This window comes from Scleropages formosus, chromosome 10, assembly GCF_900964775.1.
Source record: "Scleropages formosus chromosome 10, fSclFor1.1, whole genome shotgun sequence".
In the NCBI taxonomy this organism is placed as follows: Eukaryota; Metazoa; Chordata; class Actinopteri; order Osteoglossiformes; family Osteoglossidae; genus Scleropages; species Scleropages formosus.
Genome location: NC_041815.1, coordinates 1,508,839 through 1,529,909, shown reverse-complemented (window position 1 = coordinate 1,529,909; position 21,071 = coordinate 1,508,839). Strand labels below are relative to the sequence as shown.

At 45.7% G+C, this 21,071-nt stretch overlaps 1 protein-coding gene and 1 pseudogene across 3 annotated transcripts in view; one reads left to right on the top strand and one right to left on the bottom strand.

The window, feature by feature from the left end:
• The window catches only part of lsamp (limbic system associated membrane protein), a 796,753-nt gene that overhangs the window by 631,334 nt on the left and 144,348 nt on the right, over positions 1 to 21,071 (top strand). The window lies entirely within an intron of this gene.
• Positions 9,116 to 9,269, bottom strand: LOC114911713 (uncharacterized; annotated as a pseudogene).

Genomic DNA, 21,071 nt, shown 5'->3' with positions numbered 1-21,071 from the left:
TCTGTCTGTGTGGAGTTGGCATGTTCTCCCCATGTCTGTGTGGCTTTCCTCTGGTTTCCTCCTGCAGTCCAAAGACATGCTGTTCAGGTTCACCCATAGTGTGTGAGTGACAAAGAAAGTGTGTTGCACTGATTTATAGATGAGTGACCTATTGTAAGTAGTGTATCTAACAGTGTAAGTCACCCTGGTGAATAAGGTGTGTGGGCTGATAATGCTACATAGAGCCCCTTGGAAGCTGCTTTGGACAAAAGTGTCTGCTAAATGAAGTAACATAGACAAACACTGGTATAATTGGTTATCACATATTTATTTAACTGCAGTGTACTTCTGTAGCTTAAAGTGTTTCTAATTATTTAAAATAATAAATACACCTGTACATCAGCAGTTATACACTAGGTTGTAACATTTCCAGACAAAAATCATCATGAAGATTATAAATTTAGAAAAAAAAAAGAAAAAAAAAAAACCTCAGAAAAGGTCGCTGGAAGTGCCAATAGAAAAGCATACAGGAAAAATTCAGAAGTACATCTCCTGAATTGTGTTCTTCAAATTGAAATGGACAGAATAATGTAGAATTGTGAATTTTTTCTGCATTTGGACACCCTGACAGTTAAACGTGTTCCATGGTAACGATAGGAGAAATTGTCCTTAGGGCAGTATTAGGTTAGGTAGGGTAAATGTTGTCAAATAAAAATTTGGCGCAGGGCAACTACTGGAGTGATCTTCAAGGTTATGGAGGGTACAAAAATGATTCACCATAGCCTTTACCATTGCACCACCGTGGAACAGCAGTAGATTTGCAATAGTGTGCAATGCAGTCTATTGGAGGATGTCAAAGATAAAACCACTTCTGAATAAAACACACATGCAGTCACACCTATAGGTTACCAGAAAGCTTGTGGGATACTCACAAACCAAATAGGAGAAGATGCTTATGGTCTGATGAAAACTGTAAAAATTGAAATTCTTGGTCTCAATGCCAGATGTTACATTTGTTATAAAGCTTAACTCTGCACATCTTCCCAGACAGATTATTTCTAGTGGCCAGAGGAGAATGCATAATGCTTTCCTGTTTCTGGAATTGGAGAGCTTGTCAAAGCAGAGGTCCAGCGTTGAGTGGTTCAACACCAAGCCCTGCAGATCTTCCTTTTTGAATTGTGCCTTATAATATTATATCAATACATTAGAGTACGATTATTCACGAAGGCCATTTTTCCAGAACATAAGCATAGATACATCTTTCTTCAAAATCTAAAAAGCATAATTGTTTTACAGGAGGGTGGTGCGGTGGCGCAGTGGGTTGGACCACAGTCCTGCTCTCTGGTGGGTCTGGGGTTCGAGTCCCGCTTGGGTGCCTTGTGATGGACTGGCGTCCCGTCCTGGGTGTGTCCCCTCCCCCTCCGGCCTTCCGCCCTGTGTTACCGGGTAGGCTCTGGTTCCTCGCGACCCCGTATGGGACAAGTGGTTCTGAAAGTGTGTGTGTGTTTTACAGGAATAAATTACATACAATGCAGACCTGTCGAAACATAACTGTTTTAAGTATGCTCCAATACTTTGGCACAGTATATTAAACTTGTACGACATCTCCAAAATGGTTTCTGCATCCATATTTCATTGCATGTGTTTTGATCATTAGATATTTTTTTTTTTTTTTGGATAAACAAGATGAATTCATGATGCTGGTGGTGTCTCGCATCATGTCCCGCTCGCATCATGTCTGAATCACCACATATAATGCGGATTTCAACTGCAGTCTAAATCATGCATGCAAATTAAAGTACACTTCAGCTAGGTTTTCAGATATCTAGGTAGCTACTGGAGTTGCTTTGAAGGATGATGCCCCCCTAACTGCCTCTTTCAGAGAGACAGAACATGTCAGAGCTCTGAGCTTCAATCCTTGGCACTGCCTTAGAGCTGGTACCCACAGCAGCTGATTTCATAATTCCACCAACCACATGCATAAAATGACTCTTTTATTTTCATTATCTGTAATTGTGACACCAGATATTTTGACAGAAGACGAAAGAAGTGGTCTGATCGTCACTGGTATGTTCTAATATATTTTCTGGAGCAATGTTATTCGTGAGCTAATTGAAATAGGCAATTATAAGTAATTTCAGACATAAAATTTACAAAAACATGGCATGTAAAATGTATGGTTTAAAGAATAACCTAAAGTAAATGAATTGCTCAGAGAAGGTTGTTGTATGTAGCAGACTTTGACAAAACTTCCAAAATAGAATGCAAAACATTAACATTAGTTACAGAATAATTTTGTTGTGGAGGATTGTTTGAGTTTAAAGCATACAAGCAGAAATGACTATTTTTCAACATGTACTTTTGAAAGTAAATGTCTGGCTGTGTGGCTTACAACTCTTTCAGCAAAATTAAGCTGAAGAGTTTACTCCAGGTTTTCCTCAGATCAACTGTTCTCTTTGACCTTACAAATCCTGAATAAATTCAGCCTTACTAATACATTTGTCTGGTTTGCTCAAAATTTAATTCTGCTCTTGCAAAGCTATTTGACTCAGTCACGCTCTCTGTCAGATATATTGTCAGTTGCTACATTGCAGCCGTGTAGAGTTTGACATGTAACAGAAATTCCTCTTTTCTATAAGATTTGAATGGATAAACAGTCCAACCTTTATTCACTGCAGCCTTGCGTGAAGACAAATAGAGGATATAGGTACATTTTGGACTGGAAATCCACTGTTGTTCTGAATCAAAAATATGGCAAACTGCCAGATTACAGGTATTTATTTTAACTTGTGTTTTTACACTAGGGCAGTAAACAAAAGATTCTGATCTATAGTCACAAACATGTCCTAGCAGTTCACTTCACTAGGTTTTAAGGTGAAGACTACAAACAGCAATGTTGGAAGTATTGACCAACTAAATGCAGCGTAAAGAACAGAACCCTCTGCCAGTTTTACCATAATCGCTGAAAGAAAGAAGTCTGGTAGTTATGGAAGCATGATGTGGGTATAATTTGACTGAACAGTTGGAAGTGAAAAAGCAGCAACACAACTGCAATTTGTTTTCATAATGTGGACTTATACATGACTGCCCTAGACATGGCCATTTAACGAGATAAAGGTAAGTCATGCCATCTCATAGTGGAATCACTGGGGGGGGCAGCGAAATGACTTTCTATAAAATTTTTGTGCAGTGTTCAGCAGAAATGTATTATTTTTTCTTAAAAAAAAATATATATATATATATATATATATATATATATATATATATATATCCCTGTACTTAGTTATAAGAAGAAAAAGAATTTTGTAATAAAGCCCTCATAACATATATCAGTATACCCACACACACACTGTCTGAACTGCTTGTCCCATATGGGGTCGCAGGAGCCTAACCCGGCAACTCAGGTATAAGGCTGGAGGGGAGACACCCAGGACAGGACGCCAGTCTGTCACAAGGCACCTCCAGCAGGACTTGAACCCCACACCCACCAAAGAGCAGGACCTGGTCCAACCCACTGCACCACCGCACCCCCCCTTATCAATATACCTTCAAGGGTAAAACTCTATGCTCATTTACTTTTTGAACCTTCTTACGCTCTCTGCTCAGAGCTGTCATTACTACCCAATTACAATGATGCTTCAAATCACATGGTTTCGTCTGCACACGCTACAAGCACACGCTGTTGTTTTCGTTGCCACTGCTTTTTTTATAGTCGGTGATTTTGTCACATTTTCTGGTGTTTTAGCTACAGTATTGTGGTAATTCGTATTTCTGAACCTATATCAGTAATGTTAAAATAAACATGATTTTGATGTAGTTCTTAAACGCTTTTACTTGAAATTCTACTGTTTTCTTACCAAATTTTCACGTTAACCAGATGAAACTATGGAAAAATTTAGATACATTTAGGCTGTGCGTATGACATTGTAATTTAAAGGTGTAATTTTAATTTCATAGTTGTTCATGTCACTACTATTGCCATTACATTCAGTGATATACGGGAATTACGATTTACAAGTAACAGTACAAAAAACATTACTAAGGATTCTGTATGGTCTGGTACAGAACGAGGTCCATGGGGGGGTGACACCATGAGTTACCACACTGGGTGACACCGACCCTAGTGACGCCACTGCTGTCTCATTCAAGTAAGGGTTAAAAACAAAGTGATGTATCACACGCATGATTAACGACAGAGGTGCTTGGACAGTTCATTGATAAAGAGCAAATAAAGGAGCACTCAGAAGCTGGCAGAAGGTCAGAAGAGTGGTAGCACTCCTGACGTCGAGTAGAAGTACATGCAGTAGCCTGGGAGCTGTGGATATATATTTGCTGTCAATCCATCTTGCATGATATTCTTGTAAGAAATCACCAAATCCTGAAATGTTAGCTGATTTTGATCTGGTATTGTAAAATCTGTTGGAAGAAATTAAATGCCATGTTTTACATGCAGGGGGCGCGGTGGCGCAGTGGGTTGGACCGGGTCCTGCTCTCTAGTGGGTCTGGGGTTCGAGTCCCGCTTGGGGTGCTTTGCGACAGACTGGCATCCCGTCCTGGGTGTGTCCCCTCCCCCTCCGGCCTTACGCCCTGTGTTGCCGGGTAGGATCCGGTTCCCCGCAACCCCGTCTGGGACAAGCGGTTCTGAAAATGTGTGTGTGTGTGTGTGTGTGTGTGTGTGTGTGTGTGTATTACATGCAAATATTACTGTGACCCCTCTATAGACCTTACCTACAGTAGAGTAATACCAGATATTGTTGGAAAACTTCTTTGTTTATGTTCAGCAGTGGCAAATTCTTTTTCGGAAGAAATGAGCATCATAAACTTATATTTTTAATAAGTTCGGTATTTAGTTTCATCAAAGGTTTAAGATGCATATTGATGTTTTTGGCAAATAGCTCAGTCACGTGGACTGTGCTTGCCACATCTTCCCTACATTGCAGATCTCTTACCCCCCCAAAGTTAGATAATGTTAAACACAAAAATGAAAATTCTAAACTGCTTTGCTACACTTTGATCTACCACACACAAAGTTTTGTGTCTTGTTCCCCCCCCCCATCTTCAAAAAAACCATCATGTATATGTTCATTTACCTAAGGTGTTATTAAATATTTAGAAGAACTATGTTTACGTGTGGTGCTGGCCTAAACAGTCAATGCTGTCGTAACTTGGTAATTCATATGTAAACTTTGACAGCGTCCCTGTATCTGAAAATGATTTCCACTTGTTCCAAGATGACATTCATGATTAGTGTTTCCAAGTTGCCGATCGGATCCCTTTCCCAAAATTCTTGATAGGCATCCGTGATCTTGTTCCTCTTAACTTCCACTTGGTCTCTGAAAACCCAGCACTCTTCATGTGCTGTAAACCCAAGTATGAATGGAAAATGTCACCTTTTCAGGCATCATTATTGATTTATTTATGATTGATTCATGAATCTCAGTTTGTTCCCATTTCTTTGTATAAGAAAGGACATATGGTGAAGACATCCAGAATGCTGTCTTTGTGTTTGAACATTCCCTATACTGAAAAGCAAAATAAATCTGAGCAGATCCTGTTATTAATCAGAGATGCACTCAGGATGAAAAACTGTCCCCACAATGAGGTGAAAAAAGTCTGAAGCTGCTTAGGGTGGATTACACAATGTAGGAAATGAAAAGGAATTCTGTATGTGCCTCCCACTCTCTCTCTCTTGCTGTCTCCCTTTCGTTCCCCTTCAGCTCTTCATCTGACTGGTTGTTGTGACACCATGCAGAGCACAATCGCTGCACAACTAATCTGGCCATTTTTAGAAGAGATTTGCTGTGAATGTTAGCCAGCTGTCTGTGTCAGTGACATTTCCTTTAAGTTCCTCCTGAAGTGACTCTGCAAGTGATAAGTAATATTGTGCATTTGCGTGCTATTTTTAACATCTGGGAGAACATTCAGCCAGCATTTGATGAGAGATTTATGCTCTCCAGTGGCGTGGCAGTGTGTTGGCTGAGGATGTAGGAAGAATCCCAGAATCGGACAGCTGTTCCATTTCTGTAGCCCAAATCCTTTTTATACCGGATGGCGCAGTTAGTGAAACATAAATTTAATTTCAGAATAGGGTATTTGCTATATATATGGTCAATGCTACTGGTTTTGACATTTGAAATAAACTGGCTGAAGGGCTCAGCACATCATCTAAATTCAGTTTGTCAACTGAATTTGCAGCATTTTGTCTAGATGGTGTGTCATCTTGAAAGGCTTCTTTACAGGTCCTTTTCTGATCTGTAATAAACATGCACTTAGTATACATTGCATGTATTCACATTTTCTCCCTTCCCAGATGCCTTCTTCATCATGTGTTTTACTTCCATTTGTGTGAGATCTATCACCAGTGTAATGTCAGAGAGTGTGAAACGGCTGTTAAAGGCTCAGTGTCTCAGTGGCTTTCAAAAAACTCTGATTTGAGTCTGTTGAGGTGGGCAGATGGTAGCCTTTTTTCTCCCAGATCACCTGGCGAAGCTTTACTGCTGGAGCTAACAAAGACACTCTGATGCCAAGTTGTTCCTCAGTACCTACATCTGCTGACACAGAGCGAAATGGCATGTTCTCTGCCACATAGCCTTGGCACAAGTCTTTTTTGTTCCTTTCCAGAATTTGATCAGGGCACACACTCTAAAAAACTCTTTTCAGTGTTTCCACTGCTCTTCAGCAGTGGTGGCCTGATCTGCTGCCTCAATGTATCATGGCATCACTCCACTGAAATTTTGTTTGTTGTTATAAAGGAACAACAAAATTAGCAGATAATGGCAAGAATGGATAATGTGAGCAAAGTTTCGTAAATAATAAAAGCACAACTACTGGAAAAATTTTATTGTCAGAATGAAAGCAATGTACCCCTTTCCTCTAGTTCACTTTACTTCTACAGTCAAAGAAATTAAAAACTCAGAAATGAGGAAAACATATCACTCATCCTAAATGTTAAACCACTGCTGCTGTTCAGAAGAGAGATGAAAACACATACATTTCTTGACAATGCTTCTGAGCTTTGTAATGATTGCCTTGCCGCTGTAGGATCCCAGTGGATTAGAACCCATCCTTGAAGCATACGGTACAAGGCAAAGCAGTGTCCATCGCAGTCCAGTTACTCCATCACAAGGCAATCGCACATATTCACTCACACATGCGGACACTTAGAGCAATTTACAGTCATTAATTCACCTGAAATTAATGTCTTTCGACTTCTTGGAGAAAACAGAGCTGTCAGTCAGACCCTGGAAACTTCACACAGACTGAGTCAGGTTTAAAACCACATCTAAAACCTCAGGGCAGGAGGTGTGAGTCACCAGTGCCACCTTATGTGCCACCAGGCCTCCCCAATAAAATATTCAGCGAAAGGTTTTTTTTTCTTTCGGAATTATCTGATATAAAGCAATGTTATCTTTTACACAGCATTATAAACATTTTATAGAGGAGCCACACACACACACACACATTGTCCAAAATCGCTTGTCCCAAGCGAGGCTGTGGCGAACCAGAGCCTAACCCGGCAACAGAAGGCGTAAGGCTGGAGGGGGAGGGGACACACCCAAGATGGGACGCCAGTCCATTGCAAGGCAGCCCAAGTAGGACTCAAACCCCGGACCCCCCAAAAAGCAGGACCTGGCTAAACCCGCTGCACCACCGCACCCCCTAGAGGAGCTATTCAAAGAAGTATTAAATACGTCTGAAATTATCAGTCAGGCATCAAAGGTTTTCTTTAAGGTATAATTACGGTACCTTTGCTTTCTGTAGTCTGATTTGCATCACCGTTGTCATCATTATTATTATAAAAAATAGTTTTGAGTAGATCAAAGTATTTTATATTGCATTAAATCATGTGGCCTTTTTGTCTTCAGAAGAAAGTTCTAATGCTGGTAGTGTATTTTTTAGTCAGTGGTTTTATGTTGAAATATTATATACAATGCCCTTGAAACTAATTCTGTCATTTTGCTGAATCACAGATAGTTGACAAAAAAAATTTTGTCTCATATTTTGTTTTGAAACACACACACTGGCTAAAACTGCTTGTCCCGGTGGGGTCACGGTGAACCGGAGCCTAGCCTGGGAACACAAATTGCAGGGCCAGAGAGGGAGGGGACACACCCAGGACAGGACGCCAGTCTGTTGCAAGGCACCCCAAGCAGGACTTGAACCACAGACCCACCAGAGAGCAGGACCCAGCCAAGCCCACTGCGCCACCACACTCCTCCTTGTTCTTTTCAAATTTCCCTTATGATACTTGTCGACTATCAGCCTCGTGCCGGTACTTAGCCTTGGATGGAGTTTACCACCCACTTTGGGCTGCATTCCCAAGCAAACCGACTCCAGGAAGACTGCGCCTCTGTGCAAAGCGGGCCGCTAACGGCCTCACAACGTCCACGGGCTCAGCTCCGATCAGGAGGGCTCAGGCTCCCAGCCGACGCCTCAGTCGACTGGTCTTCCCTATGCTAGATATCCCTTGCCCACCCCGTCTGCACGGGGCCCTTCCCTCTTCGCTTGACACTACTGGAGCAATCCTTGTTAGATACTGTTCTTCCGCTTAGTCATATCCTTAAATTCAGCGGGTCGCCTCATCTGATCTGAGGTCGCGTTTGGAATTGGTTGGAAGGAGGCAGACAGAGAGCGAGAGAGAGAGAGAGGGGAGTACAGAGCCCCCCTGCTGCCACTGCTGCTCCTGCTGCTCCTCCCAGGAAAAACTCAGTTGGCGGCGGCACTGGCGGGCCCTTGGCCTGCCCCACCCCGAGGGGGGTTCGGGGAAATCTCACTGCCATGCCTCTCTCCACCCTCCACCTTCGTCTTGGTCTACATCTTCCGCGGGCACCCGGATGGGCAGAGCAGAACGTGTGCGGCGCTGTGGCGCTGAGACCACGGGCTGCCACGCTGTCACCGTTGAGGCCACGGGGGTGTCTGCAAGTGAGATCCGGGGAGTTGGCATCAAGGACAGGCTGAGAGAGGGGGGTTTCAGTGCGCGGGCGCTCCCACCCCCCCTCCCCCGCCAGGGGTGAGGGGTCGGTAGTGTGTGGACAGACCTGGTTTAGCCTGCCGCTGGGTCTGCGCTTAGGGGGACAGAGGCTTCAGCCTTCGACACTCCCAGCCGTGGGCGGTTTCCGCCTGATTGATAGCAGATCAACCCTCAGGCAGGCGTGGCCCTGGGAGGGACCTGGAGCCGCAAAGTTCGTTTGAAGTGTTGATGATCATTGTGTCCTGCAATTCACATTAGTTCTCACAGCTCACTGCATTCTTCATCAACATACAAGCTGAGTGATCCACCGCTAAGAGTTGTATTGAGGTTTTCAAGCTTTTGGAGGCCCCCATTGTACACACTCGGGACAGGAGGAAAGAATAAAATGAAACTTCTGGCCGTTTGCATACGTATTTACAATACACCCATTACGGTAGTGTCACACCCTAGACCACACTCCGGTTGGACGCACCTGATGTGAATCAGTAGGGTCGAGTATAAAGGATGGCACATCACCACTCAGATATTGTGGAATCTCAATTAGACAACAGACCCCTCTGTGTTCGCAACCTAACTCCCACTCCTCATCTTGCATTTGTTACCACTTCACCCCCGCCCAGCTTTCCTGCCCCCAATCCAGACACCCTCGGCTTTGACCACTACTCTGAACTTTAATGACAAACAAGGATTCACCCAAAGGATGACATTTGCTCCTCAGTTGCTTGACCCACACCTGACCCCAACCATGATTCCCATCTTTGCCTCTTCGGTTCATTACCCACAATGCCGCACTTGGATCCTACCACTTGTCTTCCGGCTTGGCACCTGTGACAGAAGATTCCGCCTCTTCAAATGGATCCAGCGGAGATCAAGAAACTCTGAACCACCATCACTGCCCAGAGGGAATTGCTCGGCTCTCACTACCAAATCCTCCGGCAAATGTCCATCTCCTTCGGTATGATTCTGCAGATGCTGCAGCAGGGAGAGATGGCCGTGGTGGAGGACACATCCTGGTTTGACCCACCACCTGCGTCATCTCTCATCGCCACTGTGATGACACCAGCAACAGACCCCAGACTCGCCACAGCTCGCCTGATAAGTACCAAGGGTTTTTGCCCTAGTGCAAGTTGGTGTTCTCGAGGCTGCCTCATGTTTATTACTCAGATGTGAGAAGGGTTACATATCTTGTGTCACTGCTCACAGACGCTGCTCTGAACTGGGCAACAGCGGTATGAAATACTCAAGCCACCACCACCTACACCCAGTTCAGGATACACTTTGAGTCAGTGTTTGATCACCCTATGGCAGGAAGGACGACAGAAGATAGGTTACCAATCATCCAGCAAGGTAACCGGTCGGGTTGCTGCCTACACCTTACAGTTCCGGATTCTGGCGTCCAAAGGCCATTGGATCTCAGCAGCTCTCTTGGCCAGTTTTTGGAACAGCCTGAATCCCCGCATGGAAGCAGAACACACTTATATAGGGAAGGACTGGCCCTTCAAACAGTTTGTGGACAATGCTATTTAGCTTGACAACCTGGCGCGGCGACACACTCTGCACTTTAGGCAAGCACCGTTTTGTTCCGGACAGTTCAACAACCCGGTTCCAATGGACCTGGGAAACAGATGCCTTACTCCAGAGGAAAGACAACGCCAGTTCAGGGAGGACCATTACTTGTATTGTGGGGCCTCGGATAACTTCTGTGTAGTGTCCGACTCGACCTAGCCCCAGACCACCGCACCAGCAACGGAATATGAGTGACCTCCTTCGGCCCATCTTTCAGCTACTTGTGCCTATCGTTCTGTCATGGTGGGTAATCAGGTATCCACAGAGGCATTTGTGGATTCCGGTGCTACAAGTAGTTTTATGGATATCACCTTTGCAGAGGCCTGGGGGGATACCTCTAAGGGGTTACAACATGGCACTTTGGGTTAGCTCCTTAGACGAGCAGCCTTTTGGAAGTGGTGTCATAGAATCTAGGACAGCACTTCTACGGCTCCAGGTTGGCACCTGTCACAAGGAAGACATTTATTTTTACCTCATTAAATCCCTGGACAACCCCATTGTCTTGGGGTACACTTGGCTGGTTAAGCATGACCCAGGTTTTTCTTGGAGCACGGGGGAATTAGTGTCCTGGGCATCCCAATTTGTCGATGTGTGTCCCTCATGTGGAAGGCCACATCCATCGAAACTCCAGAGGTGACACCCTCCATTGAGTTTCCAGACATGTATCACAACCTCAGGGAAGTGTTCAGTAAGGCAAAGGTATCTGCCTTGCCCCCACACAGACTCTGAGACTGTGTGATCGATCTCTTGCCCAGACCATTGTCCCTTAGGGGCAGAATGTATCCCTTGTCCCTGCTGGAGCAGAAGGCCATGGAGGAGTACATGTCAGAGGCCTTGGCCTCCTGGATTATCTACCTTCAACCTCTCCATCCTCTGCAAGGTTCTTCTTCATTGAGAAGAAAAATGTGGGATTGCGCCCCTGCATCTATTATCGAGGCTTTAATAAGAGCACGATGAAGTACCCTCACCCGCTGCCCCTCATTATCGGTCTTTTAGAACAGATGCATGGTGTCACTATTTCTCCTTAGTTAGATTTGTGCAGTGCATTTAACTTGCTCTAGATTTGAGAGGGGGATGAGTGGAAGATGGTATTTAGCACCTTCCTTTGCCATTACGAGTATCGGGTTATGCCTTTCGGCCTCACCAACAGGTATTTCAGCCCTTCGTTAAACATGTTCTTGTGGATCTGGTCAATAAGTGCTTTCTGGTCTACTTGATTGACATCCTGGTCTTTTCTAAGTCTGAGCCCAAACATATGAAGCATGTTAGGCTGATTCTGAGATGGCTATTTGTCCTTTTAAAGGTTCAGGTTCAGGTTGTTCTTAACTGGCCCCAACTGAGGTCATTGAAAGCTTTGCAGAGGTTTCTGGGATTCCCAAATTTCTACTGATGCTTCATATGGGGTTTTAGCATGATTGCAGCTCCCCTGACCTCCATGTTGCATGGGAAGGGAACACGGCTTATATGGTCAATGGAGGCCCTGGCCGCCATCCAGAAGCTTGGGGAAAGGTTCACTTCAGCCCCAATACTGACTCACCCGGAGCTGTGATTATATGGATGGATGCTGAGATATTCTCTAATTTATTGTTAAAAAAATTACAAGCTCATCATTACTAATAGAAACACAATTAAATAGTTTACCTTGGTGTTTACCGGTTAGGTTAGTGAAGGTATTAAGGGGGGGCATGGTGGTGCAGCGGGCTTGGTCAGGTTCCACTCTCTGGTGTGTCTGGGGTTCGAGTCCCCCTTGGGGTACCCAGCAACAGACCGGCGCCCCACCCTGGGCACGTCCCCCCGCCCTGCACCACCAGGCCCTGGCTTGCTGCAACCCTACCTGTGACAAGCGGTTGTAGACATTCAGAATCAGAACGAGCTTTATTGCCAAGTATGTTCACACATACAAGGAATTTGTCTTGGTGACAGAAACTTCCACAGCACAGACAGAATGACAGTGACAAGACACAGATGAGAAGATAGAATATGTGAATGAAGGATAAAAGATATATAAAAAATATAAAGTACACAATATACAAAAATAGTCACTAGAAATTATATGTATGTGCAGGTATGTTCTATACAAATGCAAGGGAATGTGAGTAAGACATATGATGTGATAAATAGATATAAATATAAATAGCGTTGTGTATTGCACTGGTTTACTCTCTAGGGATACATATAGGGGTGGCCCAGTGGGTTGGACTGGGTCCTGCTCTCCAGTGGGCGTGGGGTTCAAGTCCTGCTTGGGGTGCCTTGCGACAGACTGGCATCCTGTCCTAGGTGCGTCCCCTCCCCCTCAGTTGCCGGGGTAGGTTCCGGTTCTCTGTGACCCTGTATGGGACAAGCGGTTCAGAAAATGTGTGTGTGTGTCTGTACTCCCTAGGGGGGGTTTAGCTGTTCATGAAGTAGATGGCCTGAGGGAAAAAAAACTTTTCTTGTGCCTGGCTGTCCTGGTGCTCAGTGCTCTGTAGCGCCGGCCAGATGGCAAAGGTTCAAAGAGGAAGTGGCCTGGATGTGAGGGGTCTAGAATGATTTTGCTAGCCCTTTTACTGACTCTGGATGAGTACAGTTCTTGGAGAGCTGGGGGGGGTGTGCCGATGATTCTTCCAGCAGTCCAAACTATCTGCTGTAATCTTCTGATGTCTGATTTAGTAGCTGAGCCGAACCAGACAGTTATAGAAGTGCAGAGGACAGACTCGATGACTGCAGAGTAGAATTGCATCAGTAGCTCCTGTGGCAGGTTGAACTTCCTCAGCTGGCAAAGGAAGTACAATCTCTGCTGGGCCTTCTTCACAATGGAGTCTATGTGGAACTCCCACTTCAGGTCCTGTGAGATGGTGGTGCCCAGGAACCTGAATGACTCCACTGTTGCCACAGTGCTGTTCATGATGGTGAGTGGGGATAATGCTGAGGTGTTTCTCCTGAAGTCCACAATCATCTCCACCGTTTTGAGCGTGTTTCAGCTCCAGGTTGTTATGACTGCTCCAGACAGCCAGCTCTTGGACCTCCTGTCTGTAAGCAGACTCGTCACCATCTCGGATGAGGCCAATGAGTGTGGTGTTGTCTGCAAACTTCAGGAGCTTGACAGAGGGGTCTTTAGCGGTGCAGTCGTTGGTGTACAGGGAGAAGAGCAGTGGGGAGAGCACACATCCCTGGGGGGGTGCCAATACTGATCGTGCAAGTATTGGATGAGAATTTTCCCAGCCTCACTATCTGCTGCCTGTCTGTCAGGAAGTTGGTGATCCACTAACAGATGGAGGTGGGCACAGAGAGTTGGGTAGATGGTGTTGAAGGCCGAGCTGAAGTCCACAAACAGGATCCTCACATAAGTCCATTGTGCGTGTATGTGTATGTGTAAAAAATTATTCCAATTTTCATCAGTTAGCATAATATTTGGATCTGGGATTAAAAAGTGCTTTCCTGTTTTTTTTTTTCCCAGGCAATCGGACTAGGCGACATGATAAATGTGCAGTTTACTTTAACACCATTTACTCTCTACACATTCTAACCTTATAACACAAGTCGATTCATTTACCCACGGCAAGTTTCTTATAGTTCGAAAAACTTTAGTTTTTGAGAATCTAAAAGCAAATATTACCACAGAATTATATTCAAGAGCCATAGAATCTATATCCGCAGATTTGCTCATGTAATTGATAAAGTTAGCGGTACTATTTTCATCAATACTTTGCACAGTTTTGGTCTTACTACTATCAAAAAACAGTCTAGGTAAAGTACCAGACGCTATTAGATTCCGACAATTCCTTCTGGCATTATTACACATACAACTATAGCAGCTCTTTAACACCTTGGACTGCTGGTAACGAATATCATTACTGCCATCATGCACCAGTAGAGTTGACACCGCAGTTTAATCCAGAGAGCATACTTCAGTGGGAAACACTTCACTTTAACACTTCAATTCCCAAATGCCTAACTTTAGCTTTCCAAGCAGTTGAATCTCCCAAAATGAGCACATTTCTACTATTATTTGTTCCAAGCTCAGCAAGCAAACTGCTAAAAGTCGAATTTCTGTTTTGGGTTCGGACAGGAAAAGCAGAACCAGCAACCCATGGCTTAGGCTGAGATTTACTCGACTTCCTCCTCACTGTAATCATTCGTCATGAGAACAGTCTTGGGTACTCGACTTGTCATTAATTGTACTGAAGGCTCTAAGTGTTGATGCCGAGTTCGATACCATGGCGGCATGGGGACACACGGGGTCCAGCCAGCTCTCCATCTCTTGAATAGAAATCAAATTTTTAACGTCCCCTTCTAAATTGCAGACTTTCCGCACCAAGTTATTATTTGTCAGGAATTTCAAGGAGATTTAATTGTCAACTATATCAGCAAGTTCAAATAAGCAGTACTTACGTATTACATGATAACACATAAGTGCAGCATCTGATGAAACGTTCAGGATGCAACTTACATCAAACCGCAAACATTGTCTCTTAGAGGCTATATTGGCTGACGGTGTTCGATTGTTTTCTGTGGGTGCTGTGCCTCACTGTGGATGCAAGTTAATTATATAGTAGTTACTTTGATAGTTCACCACATTGTAATCAGAATCAAAATCCTTTATGCCCTTGATTTTGGACCTCTTGTATGTGGGACTGATTTGGGTGTAGTGAGTGATCATGTCTTGCAGATATCAGGGAGCAGATCCATTAATGGTTTTGTAGGCTGTAACCAAAATCTTGAATTTGATCTGTGCAGCGATATGAAGCCAATGCATAGAGATGGGGGGGGGGGGGGGGGGGCTTGACGACATGGGAATGTTTTGGTAGGTCAAACACAACTCGTCCAACAGCATTCTGTATCAGCTGAGGGGGTTTGATGGCAGAGACCAGAAAGCCAAACAGGATGGACATCACCATGGTCTGAACCAGAAGTTGCATTGAATTTGTTGTGTGTAAAGGATGGATGTATCAGATTTACACACTATTTGGGAATGACTGTAGCCAAAATTTCTAGGCAGATTTGCTCTAAGTTGTTCTGGTTGGTTGGTTGATGTTTGTCGGCTGCAGTTTTCAGTAGTGCCACATATTCTTAATGGGACTGAGATCAGGACTTTGACTGGGCCACTCTTGGACAGTCACTTTTTAGTATTTCCTTGTATTTTGCTCCATACATTCGTTCTTTTATTACAAGACCCTGCCCCTGTTGATAAAACACACCCCTACAACATGATGCTGCCACCAGTATACCTGACTATTTGTTCAGAGACATTTCTACTGAGTCTTCGTTCCTAGGCTGTTTTTTTTTTTTTTTTTTAATACATTTTAGGGTTTAAATTTCATGTATCTGTAATTTAAATTTCTGAAATAAATTTTCCTGAAAACCATGATTTCTGCTACAAATTATCTTATATGCAATGGGTAATGCAGCAGCTTGCAAAGGACTGCAGACGATGTCCAGTTTTCCCAAATGTTTTGTTTTGGAAGTGCTGATTGTGAGGTTATCCTCAAGTTCCCTGTAATTTTCACAAAATCATTTTATTGCCAAAAATGAGTAAGAAAGGTGACAAAAAAGATGCTTAAGAATGTGTCTGTAAAAGGTTTTGAAAGAGCATGTGACATCATTTGCTCAGTTGGCATAAAAGACTTTCAGCTATCAAGCTTATATTCAAGCTATCCTTACTATTTTATGGCAATGTGCTAAGTTTATTGTATAATCTTTATATTTGTTTTAAAATGTAGGTCGCTTTGGAGAAAAGTCAGCTAAATGAATAAATGTAATATAAAATGTAAATGAACATGTTTTTAAAACGTATTAACATATTAATTAGGATTGTTATTAGAATTGGTAATGCTTTGGTTATGAATTTATTTATTTAATTTTTACTGTAATCCCTATTATTTTTACTGTTTGATTTTTGGTAATGCAAGGTTTTACAGGTATTCACGTATCACATTGTGTCATAGTTTCGTTCCACTTGATGACAGACTCAAGACAGATGTAATCCAAGAGAGAAGTCGGGGACAGGCTAAGGTCGGGCGATCGGCAAACAGGATACACAGGGCAAGGCAAGAATCGTGGTCAAATAATAAACAAGTAAAGGTCGAGGCAGGAAGGAGTTACAAGTAACACAGTCAGGAGTGCAAGAGAAGTCACTGAACAAGGTTCCACATTGTCTCCTCCTCGGCATCCCTTTTTATCTTCTGTTCCATCAGGGAACAGCAGGTGTCGCCAATGCGCTGGTTGATGGAGACGTAACAGTACCCCTCCCCCCAAAGGGTGAGGGGCCGGGCGCTCGGGATGATCTCTGTGGAAGTCAGAGATGAGTGCGGGTTCCAGAATGTCTGATGCTGCCACCCAGGATCGCTCCTCCGGTCCGTATCCTTCTCAGTCGACGAGGTATTGTAGCCGACCCCGCCGCTTGCGAGAGTCCAACAGGACCCGGACAGTGTACGTTCGGTCCCCATCAGTTGGCAAAGGAGGGGACCGAGCTGGATCGACTGGCGGTTGGTGGAGGGACACCCCTACAGGCTTTAGGAGAAATACATGAAATGTTGGATGTACCCGGAGATCTGGGGGTAACTGCAGGCGGTAGGTAACCGGAGTCACTCAACGCAAAACCTTGAAGGAACCGATGTACCAGGGCCCAAGCTTCTTGGAAGGGTTTTGAGACAAAGGTTCCCAGTGGAGAGCCACACTCTTTGCCCGGGCACGAAGGAAAGGGTACCCCGTGTCGGTCTGCTTGGCGTTGGTACCTTTCAGCACTGTGGAGCAGTTGGTTCCAGACCGTCTGCCACACTCAGTTGCTTTCATGGTGCCAGGACTCCACAGCTGGGATGGGACTCTGTGGAGACTCTCTAGGAAATAAAGCAGGCTGATACCCCAACACGCACTGAAACGGCGAGATACCTGTTGACGAGTGTTGAGCGGAGTTGTGGGCATATTCTGCCCATGACAGGTAGTGAGCCCATTGGTGTGGTTGTTTAGAGCAGTAGGCCCATAGATACCTTCCTATATCCTGTTGCAGGCGTTCAACCTGTCCGTTGGCCTGCGGGTGGTATCCTGATGTAAGGCTTACCGTCACACCGAGCCTATTCCAGAAGGCTTTCCAGATTTGAAAGGTAAACTGCGGTCCTCGGTCTGAGACGATGTTTTCAGAAAGTCCATACAATTTGAATACCTGCTCGAATCGGATTTCTGCAACTTCAAGAGCAGTGGGCAACTTAGGAAGGGGTATCAGTCTACAGGCTTTGGAGAAACGATCCACAACTGAGAGTATCACGGTCTTACCCTCAGAGACAAGTAGGTTGATCAGGAAGTTGAGTGCGACGTGTGTCCAGGGTCATGTTGGTGTGGAGAGTGGTTCCAAGAGGCCAGCGGCCTTCTCGGGCAGGGTCCAGGTCTGAGCACAGATTACACAAGTTTGGACAAAGTCCCGGATGTCGTCTGTCATGGACAGCCACCAAAATCATCCCTGTAAAAGAGAGAGGGTGCACCGGATACCGGGATGCCCTGCCTCCGGGGACTCATGTGCCCACTTCAGTACTGCGGCGCGGAAGGGACTGGGCACATATACTCTTCCTTCGGGTCTCCCGGGCAGCTCCGGCTCACTGGCTTGGGCATTTTAAATGTCCTGGAGGAGTTGCCATTGGATTGGGCCCACGATGCACCCCTTGGGGAGGATCCTCTCTGGGGTGGTCAGAGTCGGTTCAGTGTCATGAAGTCGGGACAGGGCATCAGTCTTTGTGTTCTTCGAATCTGGTCTATAGGACACAATGAAATTAAACCTGGTAAAGAATAAAGCCCAGCGAGCCTGGCGGGAGTTTAGCCTTTTAGCAGTTTCAAGGTACTCAAGGTTTCAGTGATCTGTAAGGACCAGAAATGGGTGGACAGCCCCTTCCAACCAATGTTGCCACTCCTCGAGCGCGAGTTTGATGACAAGGAGCTCCCGGTTCCCGATATTATAATTCCGTTCTGCCGGGGTCATCTTTCGGGAGAAGAAGGCACAGGGGTACAGCTTTGGAGGGTCCCCTTGCCTCTGGGACAGGACGGCTCCCACGCCGACCGAGGAGGCATCGACCTCCACCACGAAGGGTAAAGACGGGTCTGGTTGTCTCAGCACCGGGGCAGATGTGAACCAGGTGTTTAGCTCCTGAAAAGCTCTCTCCGCTTCCTCTCCCCACGGGAGCCGATGTTCTTTACTGGTGGTGAGTGCAGTAAGAGGAGCGGCTACGGTGCTGAAACCTCGGATAAAATGACGGTAATAATTGGCAAAGCCAAGGAAGTATTGTAGCACTCTTATCGTGGTTGGCCTGGGCCAGGATGTCATCGCACAGACCTTCCGGGGTCCATGGAGATCCCTTCCCGGATCAAAATGTACCCTAGGAAGGAGATCTGGCGCTGGTGGAATTCACATTTCTTCCCCTTGACATATAGTCGGTGCTGTAAGAGGCGCGTTAGTACTGCACGTACTTGCTGGATGCGTTCGTCTCGGGTCCGGGAGTAAATCAGGATATCGTCTAGATATACAATAGCACAGTGATTAATGAAATCCCCCAGCACGTGGTTCAGAAATGCTTGGAAGACAGAGGGGGCATTTACTAGGCCATACGGCATAACCCGATACTCATAATGACCTAGAGTGGTGGAAAACACCGTCTTCCACTCATCCCCCTCGCGGATCCTGATCAAGTTATACGTACTTCGAAGGTCTAACTTTGTAAACCAGGTAGCACCTTGAATGCCTTCCAATGCGGCCATAATTAAGGGCAATGGATGGGGATATTTGACCGTAATTGCGTTTAACCCCCGACAGTTGATACACGGCCGTAGACCCCCATCTTTCTTGCTGATGAAAAAGAAACCAGCCGCTGCAGGAGAGGTGGATGGTTTGATAATGCCTGAAGCTAGAGCCTCGTTAATGTACTCCTGCATGGCCCATTGTTCTGGCAAAGACAGAGGATACACCCTGGGGCCCGGTGTGGTACCTGGCAAGAGGTCGATCGCGCAGTCCCAGGGTCAATGCGGAGGCAATTCGGCTGCTCGGGCTTTGCTGAAGACCTCCCGCAGGTCCTTGTAGTCTGGGGGTATCTCCGGTTGGGGAAGGCCCTCCACACCCTCAACCGAAGTAGAATAATCGGGGTGTCAGGGGCCCTGATCAGGAAAAAGGTCAGTACACACTGGTAATCGTAGTTGTCCCCGGTGTTCCCTGGAACTCACCTTGGATCTCCTGGAGGCCCCCTGTGGTGGTCGTACTGGACAGGCTGCACGGAGGTGTTCCGGGGATCCACAATAAAGGTATAGGTTCCCCACTAGACGACGTCTCTGTTCATCAGGGCCTAGGCGACTGGGCCCCACCTGCATGGGTTCTGGTTCCTCTTCAGACCAGGACACGGGGGGGGGGGAGAGTCTGACCCCCACAGCTCTGTCAGCTGCGGCCTAGGTTATCAATCGCGATGGCGGTCTTCACAAAGCGATCAAAGGTTCAGTCCTCCCCGTGGTAGGTTAGCTTGGCCTGGATCCGAGGGTGAAGCCCTTTGCAGAAACAGGCAAGGAGAGCAGTGGAGTTCCAACCGCTTCTTGTGGCAAGGGAACGGAACTCGAGAGCATATTCAGCTACTGTCCTGTCTCCTTGGCTCAGGTGCCAGAGACGGTCACCAGCAGAGCGACCAGCGTGGGGGTGGTCGAACACTGCCTCAAACTTTTCCCTGAAAGCAGTGTAAGTGGTCCTCTGGTACGTGCGCCACTCTGCCACTGCCCAGGCATGAGCTGGACCCACCAACAAGGACAGCACAAATGCTATTTTGGCTTCATCGGTCCGATACATGTGTGGGGAGCATTCAAACGCTAATTCACACTGCATCAGACAGTCCTGGCACTGATCGGGTGAGCCGTCATACCTCTCAGGAATGACAATGGTTGTACCAGGTCCACTTTCCTCAGGAGGTGTGGGTGGCACAGGACCCGCTGGAACCACGGGTGTGGTGGTCATGGGGAACTGGATAATCCCTGCCGTTTGCAGGGCTTGATGCAGCCTCTTGATTGAGTCTTCCAGTCGTGCCTGTGACTGCTCATGTGCACCGATGATCGCCCCCTGGGTGGCAAGCGCGTTGCGCATCTGGGCGAGTTCTGCTGAGTCCTGGTATAAGGCGGAACCTTCTGTCATAGTTTCATTACACTCGATGATGGACTCAAGCGCAGAGTTCTTCAAAGCGATGTTTATTATAACAGATCGACGTAATCCAAGAGAGGAGTCGGGGACAGGCGAAGGTCGGGCGATCGGCAAACAGGATACACAGGTCAAGGCAAGAATCGTGGTCAAATAATAAACAAGCAAAGGTCGAGGCAGGAAGGAGTTACAAGTAAAACAGTTGGGAGTGCAAGAGAAGTCACTGAACAAGGTTCCGCATTGTCTCCTCCTCAGCATCCCTTTTTATCTTCTGTTCCATCAGGGAACAGCAGATGTCGCCAATGCGCTGGTTGATGGAGACGTAACACATTGTAGCAGAAATGTCTGTATTCACTGATCATAAATCATAAATTCAGTATTGTGTAATGTGTGTTTTTCAGTATAGTATTAGTGTCACGTACATAAAGG